The sequence below is a fragment of the Natrix helvetica genome (assembly GCF_964273705.1).
Source record: "Natrix helvetica genome assembly, chromosome: 1".
NCBI classification, from domain to species: domain Eukaryota; kingdom Metazoa; phylum Chordata; class Lepidosauria; order Squamata; family Natricidae; genus Natrix; species Natrix helvetica.
In genome coordinates this window covers 204,249,665-204,271,345 of record NC_138548.1, presented here as the reverse complement: position 1 = coordinate 204,271,345, position 21,681 = coordinate 204,249,665, and the positions used below count along the sequence as shown (strand labels likewise).

At 44.4% G+C, this 21,681-nt stretch overlaps 1 long non-coding RNA gene across 1 annotated transcript; it reads right to left on the bottom strand.

Moving 5' to 3' along the window:
* Positions 1-6,110: 6,110 nt before the first annotated feature.
* Positions 6,111-18,654, bottom strand: LOC309384707. The gene is made up of 4 exons (XR_014174105.1): positions 17,948-18,654; positions 16,936-17,041; positions 7,457-7,525; positions 6,111-6,831 (listed from the first exon to the last, which is right to left on the bottom strand). It is a non-coding gene; the product is annotated as an uncharacterized lncRNA (long non-coding RNA).
* Positions 18,655-21,681: the final 3,027 nt, after the last annotated feature.

Sequence of the window (21,681 nt, the reverse complement as noted above, 5' to 3'; positions counted from 1 at the left end):
CAGAGGAGTTTGGGGAATATCTGCAGGACAAAGTCGCTCAGATCTGGAGCGGATGGGCCCCCTCCAGTGGACCGGACGAGCCGTCAACAGTGAGTCTTGTGAGACCATTCTGGGAGGAGTTTGACTCTGTTGCCCCCGAGGATTTGGACAGGTTGCGTGGACGGCTGCGACCCACCACATGTTCAATGGATCCATGTCCTCCTGGCTGGTACTGGCATCCTGGGAGGTGACACGAGGCTGGCTTCTGGGCCTGGTGAACGCCTCATTGGGTGAGGGATCCTTACCAACTGCCTTGAAAGAGGCGGTGGTGAGGCCCTTACTCAAGAGGCCTTCACTGGACCCAATGGAGCTCGCTAATTATCGTCCAGTCTCCAACCTTCCCTTTTTAGCGAAGGTTGTTGAGAATGTGGTGGCACAGCAATTTCCACGACACCTTGACGAATCCGAATATCTAGACCCACGCCAGTCCGGCTTCCGACCCGGGCACAGCACAGAGACAGCCTTGGTCGCGCTGGTTGATGATCTCTGGAGGGCCAGAGATAGAGGCTGTTCCTCTATCCTGGTCCTATTAGACCTCTCAGCGGCTTTTGATACCATCGACCATGGTATCCTATTGCGCCGGCTGGAGGGGATGGGAGTCGGAGGCACCGTTTTACGGTGGTTCGGCTCCTACCTCTCCGACCGGTCGCAATGTGTGTTGACAGGGGGGCAGAGGTCGACCCTGAGGCCACTCACTTGCGGGGTGCCGCAGGGGTTGGTCCTCTCGCCCCTCCTGTTCAATGCATATGTGAAGCCACTGGGGGAGATCATCCGTGGTTTAGGGGTTGAATACCATCTGTACGCTGATGATACTCAGCTGTACGTTTCAACCCCAAACCACCCCAGCGAGGCTGTCGAAGTGATGTCCCAGTGTTTGGAAGCCGTCGGGGTCTGGATGGGGGACAACAGACTCAAACTCAACCCCTCCAAGACTGAGTGGCTGTGGCTACCGGCACCTCGGTTCAGCCAGCTGACTCCAACGCTGGCCATAGGGGGCGAACAATTGCCCCCTGTGGAACGGGCACGCAATTTGGGCGTCCTCCTAGATGCCCGGCTGTCAATGGACGACCATGTGGCAGCCGTGGCAAGGGGGGCGTTCCACCAGGTTCGCCTGGTGCACCAATTGAGCCCCCTTCTGGACCGGGATGCCCTACGCACGGTCACTCATGCACTGGTGACGTCTCGCCTGGACTACTGTAATGCTCTCTACATGGGGCTTCCCTTGGGACGCGCCCGAAGACTGCAGCTAGTCCAGAACGCAGCCGCGCGGGCAGTCATGGGGAGTACCAGGTACTCCCACGTAACACCGCTCCTGCGCGAGCTGCACTGGCTGCCTGTGGTTTTTCGGGTGCGTTTCAAGGTTCTGACCACCATCTTTAAAGCGCTCCATGGCACAGGGCCTAGCTACCTGCGGGATCGCATCCTCCCACACACATCCCTGCTGCCAATTCGCTCTCACAGGGAGGGGCTTCTCCTGGTGCCGTCCACTAGGCAATGCCAACTGGCGACACCAAGGAGTAGGGCCTTCTCTGTGATGGGCCCAACCCTCTGGAATGACCTCCCCCCCGACATTAGAACCACCACCGACTTCCGCTCCTTCCGACAGAAATTGAAGACACACCTGTTCTGACTGGCTGGCCTGGCATAATGATAACGTCTACCTCCTGGCATACATATTTCTTACTGGTTTTTTAGGGGGATTGTTCTTTTATATTCAATTTTATAGGATATCTGTTGGGGTTTTAAATTTTTACATTTTAAATTATTTACTTAGCAGTACAGTTCTGTATATCTTTTTTATCCTCCTCTTATTTATTTATTTATTTATCTATCTACTTAATAATTTTAATTGTCTAAATTTTATAGTTATTCATGATGTATTTCTGAGATGGACTGTACACCGCCCCAAGTCCCTTTCAGGAGAGGGGGCAGTCTATAAGCGCTAAGAAATAAATAAATAAATCTCTGGCCTTTGATCTTGAGCTTGTCTTCTGATTGGTTGTCAGACTCCCATGGGGCCATGCAGAGGCAACTCTCTAGGCTGCGTTTTGAATCCAGATTTGGTTGAGTTCTCAGATGCCATGTGGTGGGTAAAGGGCCAATATTATCATGCCTTAATCCCATCCCCCTGGAGCTGAATGGGAGAACTCTTTATTATGTAAAGGGACTGGCTTGGCCTTCTTAATGGCCCATTGACAAAGTGGGTGGAGGCAGGAAGCTACAGGGAGCTACTCTCAATAATATTCTGCCTTTTCAATATTTCCTAGGATATTTCATTTTTCTGGGAGAGGGCTGGGTGATAACTTTCCACACTGCCATACCTAAAGATCAAGCAGGCAATATAGACATGGTGGATAACAAGAAATCTTGTCTAAAAGATCCCTCTAGGTTAGGGGAAGTAGTTAAGAAAGAACCAAGTCAATAGGGAAACAAAGGGGAAAACATCACGTGGAGCTGACAAAGGAAATTAGCCCCGAGCACATAGAAAATGTCTCCTAAATTCCTATCCATTGTTGGAAGATATAATCCATCTGGCACAGTTCCAAGCAGGAAGAAAGACACTGAAAACATGAAGGCTGATTGGAAAGATGGTTTAATGGAGCAAAACCATCAAGCACATAGTCCTGGTGTAACTGAACACATGAAGTGGAGAGTGAGGGTTATTTATACCCTCTATTGGGATTTGAATTTAAGCTTCTTGTTCCTGCGGCAAGAGCATGTATTCTGTTGGTTGCTGTCAGACTCCCATGGGCTATGCATCAGTCATAGCTAACTTTGAAGGTTTGGTTGAAGTCTGGGGGGTGATGGAATGTCCCCAGGTGTTTGTGCCATGTGGTGAACTGCTAGATTGGTTCATCCTATTATGTCTTGGAGGGGCATGTCTTAATCCCATCACCATGGAGATTAAAATATTTTGTCTTGTAGATAAGGTGGCCTAGTCCTGCTCAATAGGCACCGAATATCTGGGGGCAGGGAGCTGCAGTGAGGTAGGCCTCAAACTGTGGTTCATTATAAGTGCAAACTTTGGTCAAGGAGAAATATGCAGACGGTTGCTGTGAGAATTGCTGATGTGGTATTTTTATCTTTAGGCACAGACAGGGAGGATGGATGTTTCCTGTTTAATCAGTCAAGGACAGGGGACAGTTTCTTATTATTTTTGCAGATGTCTGGGTTTCATAAACTGCCCACTAACAGACTTTTATTCTTGTCTTTTCTGTATTTTTCCATGTACTCTTTTACCATATTTGCAAAGAGCTGGTCTTAGAGTCCTTACTTTCCACAACAACAGGGAGCTGCTCTTTGTCTTTAAAAACACATTTATCCTTTTCTCATCCAGGAAAATATGATATTCTGCCTTTTCAATATTTCCTAGAATATTTCATTCTTCTAGGAGAGGGGTGGATACTAACTTTCTACACCATAATTACCAGACTTGAGAATCAACAAAGCAAGAACTTAAAAGTGGATTAAAAGACTCCTGAAGCCTACCCATTCTTTGGTTCATCTTTGGATCAAGACTTGGCAGCTCCCAGCCCTCTGACTAGTACCTGCCAGCCTTATTGAGGAGGACGTGGGTAATGGGTGTGGAGCAAGGCAGGGTGCCTATGAGAAAGAGCAAATATATATGTTGTGACAAGTAAAGTTTTGCAGTTATTTTAAATTCACTGGGTCTCCATGTATTCTAAAGAACCAGTTTTGGCTCAGTGTTCAATTGAAAATGATTTGAGTGTGGCTATTTTTCAGGGCTATGAGTGTGTAAGTGAATGACCACACACTAAACCTGGGAACACATGTGTAACACTTTCTGGAATCAAAATTTTAGTCATCCTTTTACTGTTTATTCCAAACAAAAAGTGTTAAGTCCTTAAACTTGTATTTAAAACATCTTTTATTAAGGATTGAAGGAAACCTATCCAGCATGTAAAACCTGTCCATCCAAACATTATTAATTTCAAAAAAACAGTGAACAAGCAATTTTCAAAAATGTTTAGCAAAGTAAGTACATGAACACAATGTCATTTTTTAAAAGAAGCAACTGCGATTTTGACATGGTTATTCCTTCATCTCCCAAATCTCTAAACTTGTCTTGATGTCTTCACATGAGAAGCAACTGTCTGGAGCACTTGTGGCAATCTCAAATTCTCTTTTTGTCCTTGGAGGACAAATTAGAAGAAGAATGTTATTTGTACACAAATGTTCAAGGCATTTCTGAGAGGTTTTCTGTCATTTATGCTTGGCAGCAAAGACAAATACTGATATGGGTATCCTATTGTGGGAAGTGCACCGAAAAGGACAGTGCCAGGAACCACTAAAACAGGGCCAAAAGACTCAAACCAGCCCTTCTCCTTTAAGAAAACCAAGAAGCGCCAGCTGAAAGGAAAGAGCAGCCTGCTAATGGCTATTACAAAAGTAACAAAGCTGACCACAGAGATACTTAAGTAGAACCATTAAGATAAAGGGAATCAGACTAAGAATAAACTCTCCAAGGTAAACCGAAACTCCCTTTTTCCTGCCCTTGACAGGATTAAACTCCAAGGACAGGAAAAATAAAAGACCTGGGATCAAGATTAACCCAGGAAAATAGGAAAACAAAACCCAGGGCAATCAGAAACACATCAAAACCCATCATACTGTAGGAGCATCAAAGGGGAATTAAGCATTAAAGGCTCAGATTCACACTCCCAAGGGCTTGCAAGTCAGGAACACTCAAGTTGTGACATTTTTTGCTTTTTGCCTTCCTACTTTAAAATAATTCCACTTTCTGGCAGCTGGCTTCTGCATCCATTTCTTCTCAGCATCTGTGGTATGTCCCAGCTGGGAACAAACAGGGGAAATTTCTTCCAACGGTATTCTGCAGTTGTCATTTTTTACAAATTTAATAACTGTAGCCATCATCTTCTAACTGAAATGTGCAGGTGATTTAAAACTGGGTCCACATTAACAGTTGTAATTGCAGTTGTTTTTGCAGATATAATTTTGGCTAGAAAAGTATAACATCAGCCAGAAGTTATAGCATCAATCTGCTGTGTACCAGAAATGTACAATCTTTCTAACACCTCTTTCAGGGGTATTCATGGCTGTTTGTATGGTGTGTGTGTGTGTTGGCCACCACCATGCAATTGTAATTCTATGGTTTTTATGTGTCCCAGCACATGAAAGAGATAGAAATTCAATTGTATGGTGGATCTGCCATCTTGACCTGTTTTATTTTTTCCCCACTCCTTCCCCAAAACCTCTGATCTCTAACTTCTGTTGGATGGAAAGAGAGTTTCCTTCTAATTTCCCAGCTGGGAGAGCATCACCGGCGAAGTGAAAACAAGATCTCTTTATTTTTCAGGAAAGTAAATCCAGCAGTGACGTGGGTCAGCATTCCTGGGTGAGCTGACACCGATATACAGTTAAGTGTACATTTTCATACTATTTTCCCTTTTGAAGTTCTTTGTCTTTTTTGGGCTATTGTGCGTTTTCCTTTTGTGTGTGCACTTGCTAATGGTTCTAATCCTGTCTTGCGTTAGTTATTCCTCTGTCCTAAAGGTAAACACCATGGGTTGAGGATGAACCTTAGGGCCTTCTGATGTGTTAGTTATGTGTCCAATGTTTTCCCTGTTAACTATTTTATGATTAAATCTTCATATCTCGCCCTTAGCTAATCAGTTCTTTGTTTCGTTACCCTTAAAAGTAGCTTAATAGCTTTTCTTTCTGCAAGTCGTGGGTCTTTGTATTATTTTGCAGCTGTTTCTAATGGTTCTGATACCCTTGTAATTATTATCAGAAGGTTCTTTTAAAATGCGCATAGTTTCTATTTCTCTGGCTTGGGTATTTGTGAGTCAACATTTGTATTGTTATTCTAGTAGTCTCTAGTTTGGTTTTTGTGGCAACACTGTTTAGAGATTTCTGGCCTGGTTTTTCTAACACAACACTGTCTCAGTGTAGTTCCTTTCCTACAATTCTCTTGTGGTTCCAAGACATGTGCCTCCTGCTTGAACTTTTAATAAAGAGTGTTTCCACATATTTTCACCACTCTGAATCAAATTCACATTACAATTCCTTGTAATCCCCAACTATGTTTGTAAGCTGCAGCAATCCTTTTTTTGCAATCCATTGTTTCCTAGGCTCAACAGAAAAGTTGTAGACTTTTTTTATTTTAATTTTTTATTCAAAATACAAACTCCAAAGAAGAAAAGCAAAGAAAATACAAAAACAAAACTAGACCAAAAAAAGAAAGTCTGCAAAAAAAATATAGTTTCCTGCCATTGTGAAGCAAACACAGTTTATGAACTTCTACAACTCTGTTTAACCAACCCATTTAATCTGACATCTATCTACTATATAGAAGATGAAGAAGAAAAACAGTTAAAAGGTAAAACTAACAGCACCACAATCATTGTCTCTGGTTCCTTCAAAGTCAAATTTCCCCTACTGGTTCACCCGAACAGGTGCCAACCAGCTGAATACCACCTTTGAAGCAGTAAAAGAAAGCACAAAAAAGCCACTTCAAAATCTAGCAAGTGGGTAGAATAAATCTGCATTCACTAATCGATTCACATTTAAAAAGGAAAAGGAAAAAGCAAATATCAAAATGTGCTGAAAACCAAGGTATGTTTTAAAAAAACAAACAGCTGAAAGGGGACCCAAACCTCTGGCCTCTCATATCAAAAAATTGCAGTCTTCAAGATTCCTCTTCTCAGATGTGTCCAAAGTTGTCCAAGGGTCTTCAGTTATTCGTAATTGGCAATATTCAAATCTCAAGAATGCAGCAGAAGCAATTCCAGCTATGATGTTAAGGATTGCCTGGAGAGGATATTAGAGCAAGAATGGTTAGCTAATTAGGAAGAAAAGAAAATGGACCTTGAAGTCGACAGAACATACAGGCTAAACTCCAGATTTGCCACCTTGAGAAAATTACCAAGAGATGTTTTAGTCCATTTTGTAAGAACAAGAGGCTACATTTCGGATTATCACTTCAAATATAAATTAAGAATGGAAAATATAGATGTAATTGTATTGAAGAAAATCCCTGTCAGAATTTTGAGAAAAGGAGAAGGTCACTCCTTCCTAACAGATATTCTGAAGAAGATAATGCCATTTCATTGGGACAAACTTGAAGGTGTGTTATTTTCTTACCAAGAACAAAGATGTAGGTTATGGAGAACCCCAAGGATTTTTTGATAAACATGAATTAATATTGTACCCAACTGAAGAAATGGGCACATCAAGCAATAGGAGGCATATCAGTTTCAGAAACTTGAATATGAAATATTGACTCAAAAGCTGGGTTTTAAAGTGGAAAAAAATGTGAAGCACCTAATGTCAACTCGCACAGCATCCCTGGCCTGCTCTCGAGTTGCCATAGGCAAGGGGTGGGGACTGATGGAGCAACACGGCAGCCACAACCAGAAGCACATCCCATGCATACCTTGCTCAAGTCCAGTGACTTGGGGTGAGGTTGATGGCTGGTGAGGCACTGGCATCATAACCCAAGATTCTGAGGAACAGAAACGTTTTACATTTGCAAAATATAACAAAGACATTTCAGTACTTCAACAGCATACAGGTAGTCCTCAACTTACAACTGTTCATTTAGTGACTATTCAAAGTTATACCACTGAAAAATGTGACTTAAGACCATTTTTCACTTATGACCATTGCAGCATCCCCATGGTCACATGATCAAAAGTCAGATGCTTGGCCAGTGGTTCATATTTTTGATGGTTGCAGTGTCCTGGAGTCACCTGATCACTTTGTGCAACCATCTTAACATTTTGCAACCTTCTGACAGTAGACAAGCCAAGTCAATGGAGGAAGCCAGATTCACTTAACAACCATGTTACTAACTTAACACCTGCAGTGATTCACTTAACAACTGCAACATGAAAAGTCGTAGAGTGGGGCAAAATTCACTTAACTGTCTTACTGTGCAAAATAAAGTTTTAGGTTCAATTTTGGTCATAGGTTCAGGACTACCTGTCTCCTATTAAAACACGACAAATGATCATCATGAAGGGAGGACTGTGATATCTTTGATCTTTTTGCAATTGCATAGAAAATGGCAAGAATTAATATTCTACTTCAGTTCTACTTGGAAATGAACAGCTATCAGTAATAAAGTTTAGCAGGGAATGGCATACGCTACTGAAAACATATCATCCCCTACAATCCTGGATAGAAGTTTTGGAATATATTTAAGGCAAGTTAAATATTAATAATTAATTTAATATAAGTTGCCTGCACTGGATGTTTGCATAATGGAATGGAGGAGGAGGAGAGGTGAAAGGCAAAGGGGGAGGAGGAATTCCTACTCTTTCTCCCAGTGTATCCCTCAGCAGTATGTTTAAAGCCCCCAATGGCAGGTAACTGTAATTCACATCCAGGTTTGCTCAACCACCCCGCTTTGCACCACAGGTATTATTTAGCTAGCAGTGGGTAGAAAACAATGAAGATAAACGTGTTCCTCCTGGAGCTTGTGGGGGGAGCAGCCATCCCCGTCTGTCACCAAAGGAACCTCAGGCGGTTAAAAGGGAATAAGCGTGGCCTTAGCTCAGCAGAAATGACTGAATTCTATTATTAGCCCACCTCGGATAATAAAGCACTATTGCCACTGACACTCTGGCAGGGGATGGGGCAACTTCCAACAAAATGCAGCAATCGGAGAAAAGCAGCGAGGGGCGAGAAAGCTTGTCCAGGGAGAGCCACGTGCTGCTTTCGCCTTAGATTCCTCTCCTCCGCGTGCGCACCTTTCCTCCTGGGCTCTCTCCCGGCTACCTCGCCAGCTGCTTCTTTTGCCTTTGCCTTCCAGCCCGCCAAGAAGTGCCAGATCTGAGCCAATCCACCATTTGCAGCTTGGCCCAGGCAGCGGGGAAAGCTCGCATGGGGAAAGTGCTTCCTTTTGCCCGTGGCGGAACTCAGGTGTTCTCTCCTCTCCCCCGACACCCCACTGACTAACCCACCTATTTGTTGGAAGCATTGGTAGGCTCGCATTCCCCCCCTCCCCAATCTTCCTCCCTTTGCAATTCATGCAAGGTTAACTCAACAGAGAAGACTCAATCCAAATGGCAACTGGCATTGCATTTATTAAAGAAAAAAGGAAAAAGGAAATCTGAAGGAAAAGAGGGAGCATGGGGTGGGGGTGGGGGGCATCAGAAATGGAGGCAGAGAGGAGGAAGAGTGGGCGCGACGCTGCAGCTTTAAACAGAATGACAGAGTTGGAAGGGAAGGGACCAATGACTGCACTTGACTCGTCACTTACTCTGCTGCCACTGATTTCCAGGAAGAACTAGCGCCCTCTATTATGAGGCAGGAGAACTGCGTGCCTCACCTACTCAGGACTTTTTAGGCTTTTAAGCCTCTGCTTAACTCTGCTCGCGTGATCATAAAACACCTAAAAAGTCAGACTAGATGAGGCATGCAGTTCTCCTGCCTCATAGTAGAGGGCACTTTTTAGAGGCTTTTTTTAAACAGTTAAGCAGAATCATCCACAGTGAGGCAGCAACTAGGTCAGCTTCACCTCAGCTCTCACCTTTTTCCTTTTGCATTTTTTTTCTTTTCATGATGAGAGCGGTGAGGCTCTGCCTCACTTGCCTCACCTGACTGCATGTCACTGCTCAAGGCTGTATCCCAGGCTGTATCTCTACAGCCCGCAAAAGTGCTCTGTTGGACAATGTGATTTATAAAACACTCTGGGGGGAGGGGGAAACAGGGTTATAATTGGGCCATAAATTACGTGGGATCAGAGCTGGCTTGCTGTCACGGTTCCAATGGATGTCCTAATTAAGTAGTGAGCCTCTAGCCAAGCTTAAAAAGAAATCTACTTATTTATTAGGAGCAACATGTCAGCCCAAGTGAAGCCATCTCTGACCCCCACGTAATTTACCCCACGAAATACCCTGAGCAAGCGATGGGCTGGCACACATGTACATAGCTCCAGTTCAGTTGTGTGTGCTTGTCACACTGGCCCGTCACTCACATGACCCAGTACCCCTCCCCTCCTTACACAGCATCTCCAAATGGATTTTGAGTTTTAGAGGAATGAAAACAGCGGTGGTGTGGCAAGGGCCAAAATCCTAGAATACTCCATTCTGTTACTCTGTTTCTACTGTAAGACTGAAGCAAACTTTGCCTATCCCCTCCTGTTAGAAAGTATGTAGACCTGACCCAAACCTTAAAAAGTTCTCATGAATGAGAATCAATTTCTGTTTGGATAGACAAGGTGAGGCAGGTGTCCAACCTGCCACCCACCGGCCAGCTGATTTTTTGGTCTCTGCTGTACATGCAGGAGATGTGCATGCATGCACGGGGGTGGGGGGAGCATGGGGGTGCAGCGCCCCCCCATACCCTATTTTTGGTTTTAGGAGGCTTCAGGGATGCCTGCTAGGCCCAAAATGGGCTACGGAGGCGGGGTGCGGCGCTCCCCCTCCCACGCAACCAGTTATTGGTCCCAGGAGGCTTCAGGGTGGCCTGCTAGGCCCAAAACAGGGCGCGACACAGTTGCATGCATGCGAAGGAGTGCAGGGGGTGCAGAGGGAGTGTGCGCTTGTGCAGGTGTGTGGGGCACTTTGCATTGTGAGTGTGGGCACACGCGTGTGAGCTATTATGCATGCGTGTGTGTGATTTCGGCACACGAGGACAAAAAGGTTAGCCATTCCTGCCCAAGTGCTTATTTTGGTCCCCAAAACAAAATAAGCCCAGGTCTTATTTTCGGAAAAACACAGGTACCCATAGCCCATGTTTTACCTCAGAACCTAGCCCCAATTAGATCTAGGCATTTCCCCATTTGAGTTATTATTTAATAGACCCCCTGACACCCTAAAAGGCTTAGACCCCTAAGATCCACAGAAAGCTGCAGGCCTGGGACAGGCAGCCTCTACTCAGAAGAAAAGCATATCCTGAAAAGAGAATAATGTGGGGGTTTCACATAAGCATAACTAATCTATACAATCTAGAGCTGTGATGGTGAACCTATGGCACGTGTGCCACATGTGGCATGTGGAGCCATTTGTTAGCCAGCTGACTTTGGCCTTCTTTTGAGGCCATTTTTCGCCCTCCAGAAGCTTGAAGCTTCCGGAGCGCAAAAAACTGGCCCTATGGGCAAACCGGATATTCGGTTTGCCTCAATGACAACAGGGCCATACTGATGATAAGAGGGACTTAGCCTGGAAAGGATCCAAACTGTTTGTTCCTGCGAACCTGAGTGACTTGCAATTTGTCCATAGGGCCATTTTTTTTGCCTTACGGGGCCTTCAGGGGCCTTCAGAAGGCTTCTCTGAAGGCTCAGGTGGGCAAAAACAAGCCCTACGGACAAACCGGAAGTCACTCAAGTTCGCAGGAACGAACAATTTGGATCCTTTCCAGGCTAAACCACCTCTCATCATCAGGATGTCTTTGTTGTCGTTGAGCCAGGGGTCAGTTGGCAGCACCAATTTCATTGCTGCAGTCAGAATGTCCTGGCTGAGGGTAGGCTGCTGTTTGGTCTGGCCTCTGGTGATGACTTGAGCTGCCTTTTGGTTGAGGGGAATAATGGGGTGAATCACTTTTTCCCTCCTACTGTCATACTGCGGTTTTCTTGATAAGGCATCTGCCAGCAAGTTCTTCCCTGCAAAAGTCAGGATGAATTGCCTATAGAGGTTAGCAAATCCAAGGAAGCTTTGTAGCTGTTTGTGGGTACATGGGCGTTGCCAGTCTAGCACCGCTTTCACTTTTCCTGGGTCCATCTCTAGCCCCTCGCTGGAAATACGATAGCCAAGGTAATCCAATGAAGTTTTCTGGAATTCACACTTTGATAGTTTAGCATAGAACTTGGCAGCTAGAAGTTTTTTCAGGACCTGCTGCACCAGCTTTATGTGCTCTTCTAGGCTCTCCGAAAGACGAGGATGTCATCAACGTAAACAAGCACCCCTTTGTACAGGTGCTCATGCAGCACCTCATTAATGAACTGCATGAAGACTGCAGGGTCCCCTTGTAGCCCAAATGGCATGACTTTGACTTGGAAACTACCAAGGGGGCAGTTAAAGGTGGTTTTCCATTCATCTCCCTCCCTGATATGTATGTGATAATGCCCCTCTCTCAAGTCCAGTTTGGTGAACACTTTGCCTTTAGCCAAGTGGTTCAACATGTCTTTCATGAGGGGTAAGGGGTAGGTGTTTTTTTATGCAAACAAAGTTGATCCCCTGAAATCAATGCAGAGCCTAACCCCCCACCCTGTCTTTCTTCTCTTTGAAAAGCATGGGGGCTGCTACGTCTGACTTGGCTGTTTGGATAAAGCCCCACTTCAAATTGGTTTCGATGTATTTCCTTAATTCTGCCATCTCTTTAGGAGCCATGGAGTACATTTTTGGCTTCAGTAGGGTTGCACTTTATAGTAGGTGCACATTTGTCCAACCATGCAAGCCCCAAGATTATTGATTCATTCATTTTTGGTGCTATGATGAATCTGAGAAGTTGATAGTGGCGTCCTATCTGCAACTTCACCAAGTCGCTAATTAGCTTGGCGGGGGGGCCTCCAATTATCATCCCATCCACTTGCTCAAACCGGATGGGATTGGCAAAGGGTCTTGTGCGTATGCCTAGATGCTCCACGATGGACATGCTGATTAAGCAACGGGTGCAGCATGTGTCCACAGCTGCCTCAACTTCCCCTTCTACCCCCATCTTGGGCACTATGAGTTTGGCTTTATTGGCAAAGGGGCAGATGAGTTCATTTACCATTGGGTCATCTTTGCAGCTTTTTTCTCCTCTGAACTGGGAGGGGTTTCCCCATCTGGCGGAGTCTGTCTCCTCAGGCTGGGGATTGGATCCTTCCATTTGTTGAGCAAGATGACTCTTTTCGGGTGGTTTTGGGAGGCTTTTTTTGTCCCACTGGTGGCTTGGGTGCGTGCTTGTGGGATTGGGGCTTGGGCCAAGCATTCTGATGCTCTGTGACCATGCTGACCACACCGGTAACATTTTATTGCTCCAGCAGACTTGGGAGGAGGCGTTTCAGCTTGCTTCATTTGTGTTCGGCAGCCCAAAGGTCTTCTAGATGGCTATTCGGCAGTGGGCTTTCAATGGAGGTGAAGTTTGTGATCCAGAATGACTGCGGTGTTGTACCAATTCTGGATCCGTTCCAGTACCCCCCTTTTTTTTTAAACAAAGTTTTATTTGTTTTTAAAAAAAATAAAAAGGAAAGGGATGGTGGAATAAGTTACAAATTTTGGCAGTCACAATATGTAGGAGGTGTCCCCACCCCTCGTACTCATAATTTTCATTTATACATAAATTAGTTTAATACTAAATAACAATATTTTGTCAGCATGTAAATTCAAATAATAATTTCAATCAATTTATATCAAGCAGATTTTCTTACTCATTTTTGTGATCTGAGTTTTCTTGGTATTGCCCCTTCTCCCCCCGCGGGCAGGGCTCCGGCCCCTCCTGTGTCCTGTAAATCTGGTGTAGAATCATCAGATTTATCTAGGAGTACTTTATTTTTTTCCATAAAGGCCTGAGCCTCTGTGGTTGTGTTGATTCTAACTCTTGTATCCTCCCAGAATATTAACATGCCTTCAGGCATCAACCATCTGAACCACACCCCCTTCTGGTATAACTTCTTCGCTAATTGCGAATAGTTTTTTTCTTTTCTCTCTCACTTTCTTAGGGATCTGTTTCAGAATGGTTATTTCTCTATCTTGATATTTCAAAGCTTGTCCCCTTTGTGCACTCAGAATCTCATCTCTTGTAGTCTTTCTAAGAAATTTAATGTGTACCTCCCTTGGAACATTGTGTGTTCTAGCGTATGCTGAGTTTACTCTATAAACCAGATCCAAGTCCCACCCCATCTGTTGTTTTTCTTTTTGAATATATTCAGCCAAAAGGTTTGTCATGATGTCCCTTAAATCTTCGTCATCCGCCTCAACCACATTTTGAAACCTAAGGAAAAAGGACATTCTTTCAAATTCCATTTTCATCTGGTGGATCTCAAGCTCTTGGTTCCCCTTCTGCACCCCTTTCACCTCCCCTCTCATCTCAGCCGTCCCCTCCTCCAAAAGATCCAATCTCTGTGAGTTTTTACTCGTCTGGTCTTGATTCTCTTTAAGCTGCTCTTTCATCTCTTTTAGTTGACTTTTTATGTCCTCCTGTCCCTTTAAGATTTGTTGAAACATCTGCTGGAAGTCCGTCTCAGAAGGCTTAGGCTGCAACAGGGAGGTTAAGGTCTGTTGTCCACTGGGACTGGATACTGTAGATGTCGGGGCGGAGACAGCAAAGCACAGCTTCCCCGGGGGTGGTCTTTTAGGTGGCATTATGATGAGCAGGAAAAGTACAAAGTCAATACAGAGAGGAAACAATTAGAGAGGAAAACAGCCAAGAGAGATTAGGAGGCAAGGAGTTCAAGCAGAAAGGAGCTCTTTCTAGTTATAGCTTCTGGCAATAGAGTAATAAAATCCTTTGTTCCAAGCGGAGTCCAATACAACAAGAGATTTATCTGAGTGTCACGGAGACAAAGACAAGATGCCTGAAGTTCCTATGGGTCGAGTCAAATTTCAGTGTCTGTGAGGACGACGGAAGTATGCCATCTTGCCCTGCCAGCTTCGGAGTTGAAAGGCATAACGGAAAGTTTTCAAAGTTTCCAAAGTTTCCAGATCATCACCTCATTTATAAAATTACAGTCCCAGATCCGCCTTTGTTATGAGCGTGGATTCATTACTTGGCTCTCTCCCTTCCTCCTCCTCTAGAGCAGAGAGCAAAACCGTTTATAGCCGCCTGTCTGAGGGGGGGGGAATCCCCCTCCTTTCAGCCACGCTTCTCCGAGCCGAGTTGAAAGTAACTCTAAAAACAGCTGGCAATTTTTTTTTTTTTTCGAGCAAGCAAGGGAATGGGGGGAAGTTCCACCTCACCACACAGCAACCGCGTCCTTCAGATCGCCAGTACCCCCCTTATGCTGCATGCCTTTCTCAGTTTGGGATCTAGGGCATCTTTGAACATGCGCACAAGGAGTCATTCTAGCCAGTCCCTTAGTTTTCCAGCCGCCCTTCTAAACTCCCAAACTAATTCATTCATGGGACAGCCAGCCTGTCACAATCCTTGGATCTGCTCTTCTGCTTCCACTCGTTGGGCCACATTGCTAAATTGGATTCATATCAGCTGAACGAACCCATCTGCATCTTCTAATTTAGGAGTCGCCTCATTGTAGAGCTCTGCTATCCATTCAGCCGCTTCTCCTTCATTCATCCCATCAGTTATCACTGAAATCAGCTCTCAATCAGAAGGGCATTGATCCCCAAATTGATCAATGTGCGCCCAGACTCAATTTAGGAAATAGGTTAGCTTCCCAGGGGTCCCATCAAAAGTTGCCCAAAATTGAGGGGACACGGGACCTGGCGGGGCTGCTGCCTGGATTTGCGCGGGCGGTTGGGCAGGCGCTTGGGGTTGACGCACAGGCTGAAACCAAACATTGGTGGCTGGCTAGGGGACGAAATCCCCCACACCCTCTGCTGCTGGCTGGGTTGACTTCCCCATCCCAGTTGATGGGCCATCTGCACCCCAGAGTGAAGGGGCGCTGCCATTGGTCTTATTCCAGCGACGAGGTTTTGGGCTGACCTGCTTGTCGCTGTATGGAAGGAGCATAAATCCCCACTCCATTGTGTTGCAAAGTCTCAACCAAGGAAGGCGAATGTTGGCTGGGATATGGTCCACCTCAGTGGTTCGGAGCTAAGGCAAGAGTTGATTCCACTCACATTAAGTTGTCTGAATTGGCCTTGGGGGGGGGGGCGGTCAGAGACTTGACTGCATGAGGGTGGCTGGGGTCCCCAATCATTGGAATGCCCGGTTGGGGTCTGCTTTGGTCCCCTCCACTCATGGGTCGAGGCTGATCCCACAACCTCTGTCGCTCCAATAGCAACTCCTTAGGGGAAGTAAATCCCGTGGCTTCATCTTGCAGTTAGAGCCAATTGTGAGGGATGCCTAGGGGCCGGCTCTTTGTGCCTGGCTCCCAGCTGGCGTTCCCTCTCTGCAGCCTCCACAGCTTCCACCACAGCTTTTGAAGGCACGTGGTCCAATCTTCCACTGCTATGCTGGCAGTTCTACCCATCCAGTTCTGGTCAGGTGCAGAGATGCAGAGACAAAGGATGACCTTGGCTTTCTAGAAAGAATTTTGTTTTGGCTACACAGTAGGTAACTCTGTACAATCCCCCCTCCCATTTTCTCACAATAGAAAAAGGCATAGTAGAATAATGGAAAGTGTGGCAGGCCAAAGATCCAAAAGAAAGCTGCAGGCCTGACAGCCGTGATAAATTTGCTATGAGTTGTTTACAATAACAGTCCATTTACAGAGGGTTTTGGAATTTTAATCTAGTCTTTTTGTATTATTATTGTTCTTCCTGTCAATTATATCAAGAGCTTTCTTCTTACTGGTATACTTTATAGATGACAGGTTAACAATTTGTAAATAGAATTAGTAGTTTAGTAAATTAAAATCCTTTGGGCCTGTTTCACAAGGGGTGGGAAACTAATATTGTTGTGATATATTAATCAACATTCAGCTACAGACAATGATATGTATGTATGGATAAGTCTATTTTTTAGATAGCAATAGCATTAGCATTTAGACTTTTATACCTCTTCACAGTGCTTTACAGGACTCTCTAAGCGGTTTACAAAGTCAGCATATTGCCCCCAACAATCTGGCTACTCTTGCACCTTTTTCTTTTCGATGTCTTTTTTGTTGCTTTATTCCTCTCTGGTTTTTTCCTAAAATATTTTGGTGTTTTGCATTTAACTTTTTTTAATAAAATAAAAATAATTTTAAAAAAACAACTGCAGTAATTCACTTGATTGTGGCAAGAAAGTCATATAGAGACAAAACTCAGCTAAATACTGCTCGCCTAGAAATTTTGGGTATAATTGTGATCGTATGTTGAAGATTACCTGGATTCTCAGGTGGATTCGGCTCTGGGTTAGATTTCTGGGACTTCAAAAGATAATTTAACAGCATTAGTGCAGTAATAAATAAGAGCAAGATTAATCCAGCAATCTGAAAGAGGTAAAAAGAAAGGGTTCATTAACAATATCACTCTGGTAATATATTCCAGAATTTGAAAGCAAAAGGAACCCTGTCTTTGATATCCCAGATGCCCAATATTCATACAGTTAATTTAATTTAATTTAATTATTTTAGTTTATTTATGGGTTGAGGTCACCAAGAAAGCTAAGATTTTCCTAAAAATGTGTGCAACAATAAATGTTATGGAGATCATTTATTTCAACAGGCTGTTTTTAGTGTACATTTGGGAAGCAGTTTTTCATACCAGACTTTCAAATCAGGACAAAAGGAAAAAGAAATCATCACAAAGAATCTAACGAAAATCAAGCTATTATATAAGTTGTTTGAAGAAATTGATCTGCTTGTATCATAATTATTGAAGTTCCATAAGAACTAAATTGCAACATATGATTCAGTGGCATACAAACTACTTGGTGTTAAATACATCATGGACTAATCTGAAGAAGTCTGTTAGTTGTGTGAAACAGCTAAAAGTAAAAAAAAAGTTGAATAGGGTTCCAATTCCTTTATTGACTTAAGATGGATAAACAGTTATGTGCTTCTCATCCATACTTCCATGTTTACCCATTTGAATAAATTAATGTTTCCTACTTTCCAGTTACAGCAGAATGGGAAAGCAACTAGAAGAGAAAGGATTATATTGTTCTCTTTCTCTCTCAAATCTAAAATACCCCCCCAAACCCAGCTTCTTTTCCCGATATCAAGCATCTATTAGGAGTTCAATATGAGCTCCACAGTGTAGCTTAGCCTTTCTTTACTAATGAGCAAACACCCAAACAAACGTTATATGTTCAAATCAAATTTCAAATTTACGAGAATTTTACCAGGGTTTTATGGCAAGTCTCAGATGAAATATAAGACAAAACAACAGCTTACCTTAGATATTACTGGTATTTCAAAATTGGTTGAATTTTTTGGTGGATCATGATTTGTACTCAGTGCACACTGAAGATACCTTCCGTCCAACAACACAATCACAAACCACATCCAGGGAGGGAAGGAAGTCTGCCATAGTATACAGTACCACTTCTCCTTTTTAACATCGACCGAGTTTAAAACATACCCTTGAACAATAACATTCAGGAAGAAGAAAATGCCAGCTGGGGCCAAAAGAAATATCCCAAAATAAGCTTTGTTATATGGCTGTGGTGCGCAGATAAATTCAAGTTCCATAAATTTTTCAATCACTGCCAGGATAATTGTGACAACGAAATTCAGTAATAATCCATTCTGTAAAAGGCTCGCAACATACTTTTTAAAGTCCATTTTGAATTATTTGCTCCAGCTGCTTGAAGGTTTCTGAGAAGTTCTCACAAGAATATCAAGCACAATAGAAAATGAAAGTGAAACATAGCCTTTGCTTCATACATCATGAGAGAGAAACCTTTATAGAACTCCCAGAGGAAGTCTAACAGAGTATCACAAAGTGCTGACTCTTTCAGCAGCCACTTTCTGATGCTCAGGTTCTTGCAGTCCTTCTCTATCAAAAAGTTACATCTCTTATGTCCTGCTTTTCCTTCAGGAGTTCAGGGCAGGACACATAGTGCTCCCTCTTTCCAATTTTTCCTGCAGTGACAACCCTGTCAGATAGGTAGACCTGAAAGAGAGTGAATTGACCAATGTCACCAAGGCAACTTCCCTGCCTGAAGAGAGGCCGAAAGCTGAGTGTTGTCACTGCTGAACCAACACTTCAACTACTAGGTCACATTGGCTGCATCCCTTAGGAGCAGCTTGATTGTAAGTCATAGTAACAATCAAGGCTTGTTTCTTAGATCCATTCACCAAGGGGACAAGTGTAATTCACTTCTTCTATCCACCAGGGACAAGGTGGCTCAGTAGCTAAGATGCTAAGCTTGTTGATCAGAAAGATTGGCAGTTCAGCGGTTCGAATCCCTAATGCTGCGTAACAGAGTGAGCTCCTGTTATTTGTCCCAGCTTCTGCCAACCTAGCAGTTTGAAAGCATGTAAAAATGCAAGTAGAAAAATAGGGACCACTTTGGTGGGAAGGTAACAGCGCTTCGTGTGCCTTCTGCATTTAGTCATGCCGGCCACATGACCATGGAGACATCTTCGGACAGCGTTGGCTCTTTGGCTTTGAAACAGAGATGAGCACTGCCCCCTAGAGTCAGGAACGACTAGCACAGATGTGTGAAGGGAACCTTTATCTATCCACCAGAGACAATAGGTCACCAAAACTAACCTTCCATGTGACTTGTATGGAGGTAGTAAAGGAAATTACAAAGGTAGAGCAATTATTCTAAGTTCCAATTGGCAAAGCAGTTATTAAAACACATTTCTTACTGACAATTCTCTAAATGTCTCGGAAGAAAAGCACTTAATGCTTTAATGAAGGCCTCAGACCAGTGTGTGAGTTAGGCTATTGAAATGTTAACTGCAGCATGGAGAAGAAGGCTCGTGTAGGGCTCTGGTGAGAATAATTAATCCTGCATGGTGAGGAAAATACAATTCAGGCATAATGTTTGTGGCTAGCCTTGGATATCACCCACACAGCTGCTTTGCTGTGCTCTCCTCCCATTTTAGAGCCAGCAGGAAATCCTGCTGCCTGATATTACGATGAAGCTTTATGCTTTCCTGAGGACAGAAAGGGAAGGAATTTCCTGCCAGGCAGAGTACAGAAACAGAAGAGAAAAATATTTTCCATTACGCTTCTAATTAAGTATGTTAAAAGGCACAGGCTAGTCAATTACAGGGGGTTCCTCATTCACTTGGCCAGTTTGCCAGCCAACTATCAAAAATCTATTTAAAAAGTGACTGAAGAAGCACTTTTCTAGTGTCCCTGATAGTCAAAAGATGACTATGGCAGGGGTGGCGAACAAGTTCGACAAAAAGAGCCAAAATTTTAAACTGTGAGAGTCAGAGAGCCACACCATGCGCTCCCTTTCGGCGCTAAACCCGAAAGTACGGTCTTGCCCCGCCCCTGGCGACACGACGACGCTTGCCTGCGCTCCACCAGCTCGGCTGGGAACGGAGACGTTTCCTCAGCGGAGCGGAGCGCCTGAAAGGGACGCAGGCTCAGCCTGCCAGGCTGCCACCACTCCACTGAAGACATTGCTGAGCAGAGAAACGTCTCCGTTCCCAGCCGAGCTGGTGGAGCGCAGGCAAGCGTCGTCGCGTCGCCAGGGGCGGGGCAAGACCGTACTTCCGGGTTTAGCGCCGAAAGGGAGCGCGCGATCCGGGTTTAGCGCCGAAAGGGACAAAATCCAAACTTGGCAAAGAGCCACAGTATACAAAATAATGATAAGAGGCAAAGAGCCGCATTCATTTTGGCCGGGAGCCGCATGCGGCTCGAGAGCCACGTGTTCGCCACCCCTGGACTATGGTAAAGTCGAATAAAATATGGATTAAAATATAAGAATGAAGACGTGGCATAAAAGGGACAGTTAGAAGCTTGCTTAAAGGGACAGGGAAATGTCATCAGCCTTCAACCACAAACATGTTCCAGCAAATGTCCCTATGTCAAAAGTCCAAAACCACAAGGTTCAATTAAAGTTCGTTAATGGCACATATTCCATACCTGTAACAAAAGGAGAAGTAAGACCCCCATCTCCTTATAAGGCTTTTTCCTCAAGGTAACCAATAAGAAATGAGTTAAGTGTTTCCGTGTTACACTGTCTTTGAGAATGTATAAGAATGCGTGCATCAATAATAAAGATTGTTCAGAATTTGCAATGTTAGCCATGGGCTAACTTTTCTGAACCTGGCTGCCAAATAAACTTTTCCTGTATCCTGAGAAGTCTAAGCCTGTCATTTTCTGCAACAATGGGATGGGAGAACTGATCAGAAGGGTCAATTCCAGATGGAATTTTGCAAAAGCAAAACCCACCAAGGATCACAAGTTGGTGATGCAGACAATTCAGACCACCTTGCCCAAACTTCTCAGGCCCCATGTGGAGAGTCTGCTGGTGGGATAAGAGGGAAAACAATGCTTCCAGAGCAGCAGATGACATCACCTATGAATTGCCTCAAGCTGTAGGCAGACTACAAAGTACAGACGGTGGCATTTGGAAGCTGCTCGTAGGCCATCCTCATGCTGAGTCAAAGAGGTTGCAGAACATGCCTTTCACCAATGCAGTTTTTCCAGAACTATAGACATTCCCTGTACAGATGTCCTGCAAATATAGAAATATTTAGAAATACCCTCATGTATACATACCACATCACATCATTTTAGATTAACTGACATGAATCGGATGTCTGTTTCACAGGACAGAATAATCACCATGAGAATCTTCCCCATGTTTTGGACGAGGGAGGGTTTCAAAAATTTTAGCAAGGGGTTTTCTGCCCAGTTGCTGGGTGGGCATGCCCATGGTGGGGATGGCCTATTCGGCCACCTGCACCACGGCAGCGGCGGGCATTTCTGCCCCCCCCCTTGGCTCTGGAGGCTTTCCTCGGGCCTTCAGGAAGGTGAAAACAGCCTCCCCAGGCTCTGGAGGCCCTCTGTAGGTCAGAAATGGGCCCATTTCCGGCCTTCCTGAACTTCCGGTAGGCCCATTTTTCGCCCTCCCTGAGTCTCCATTTGCACCCTGCACTTACCTGCATCCAAAACGGGCTGCGTGGGGACTCCTGGGATGGGAGGGGTGGGTGGG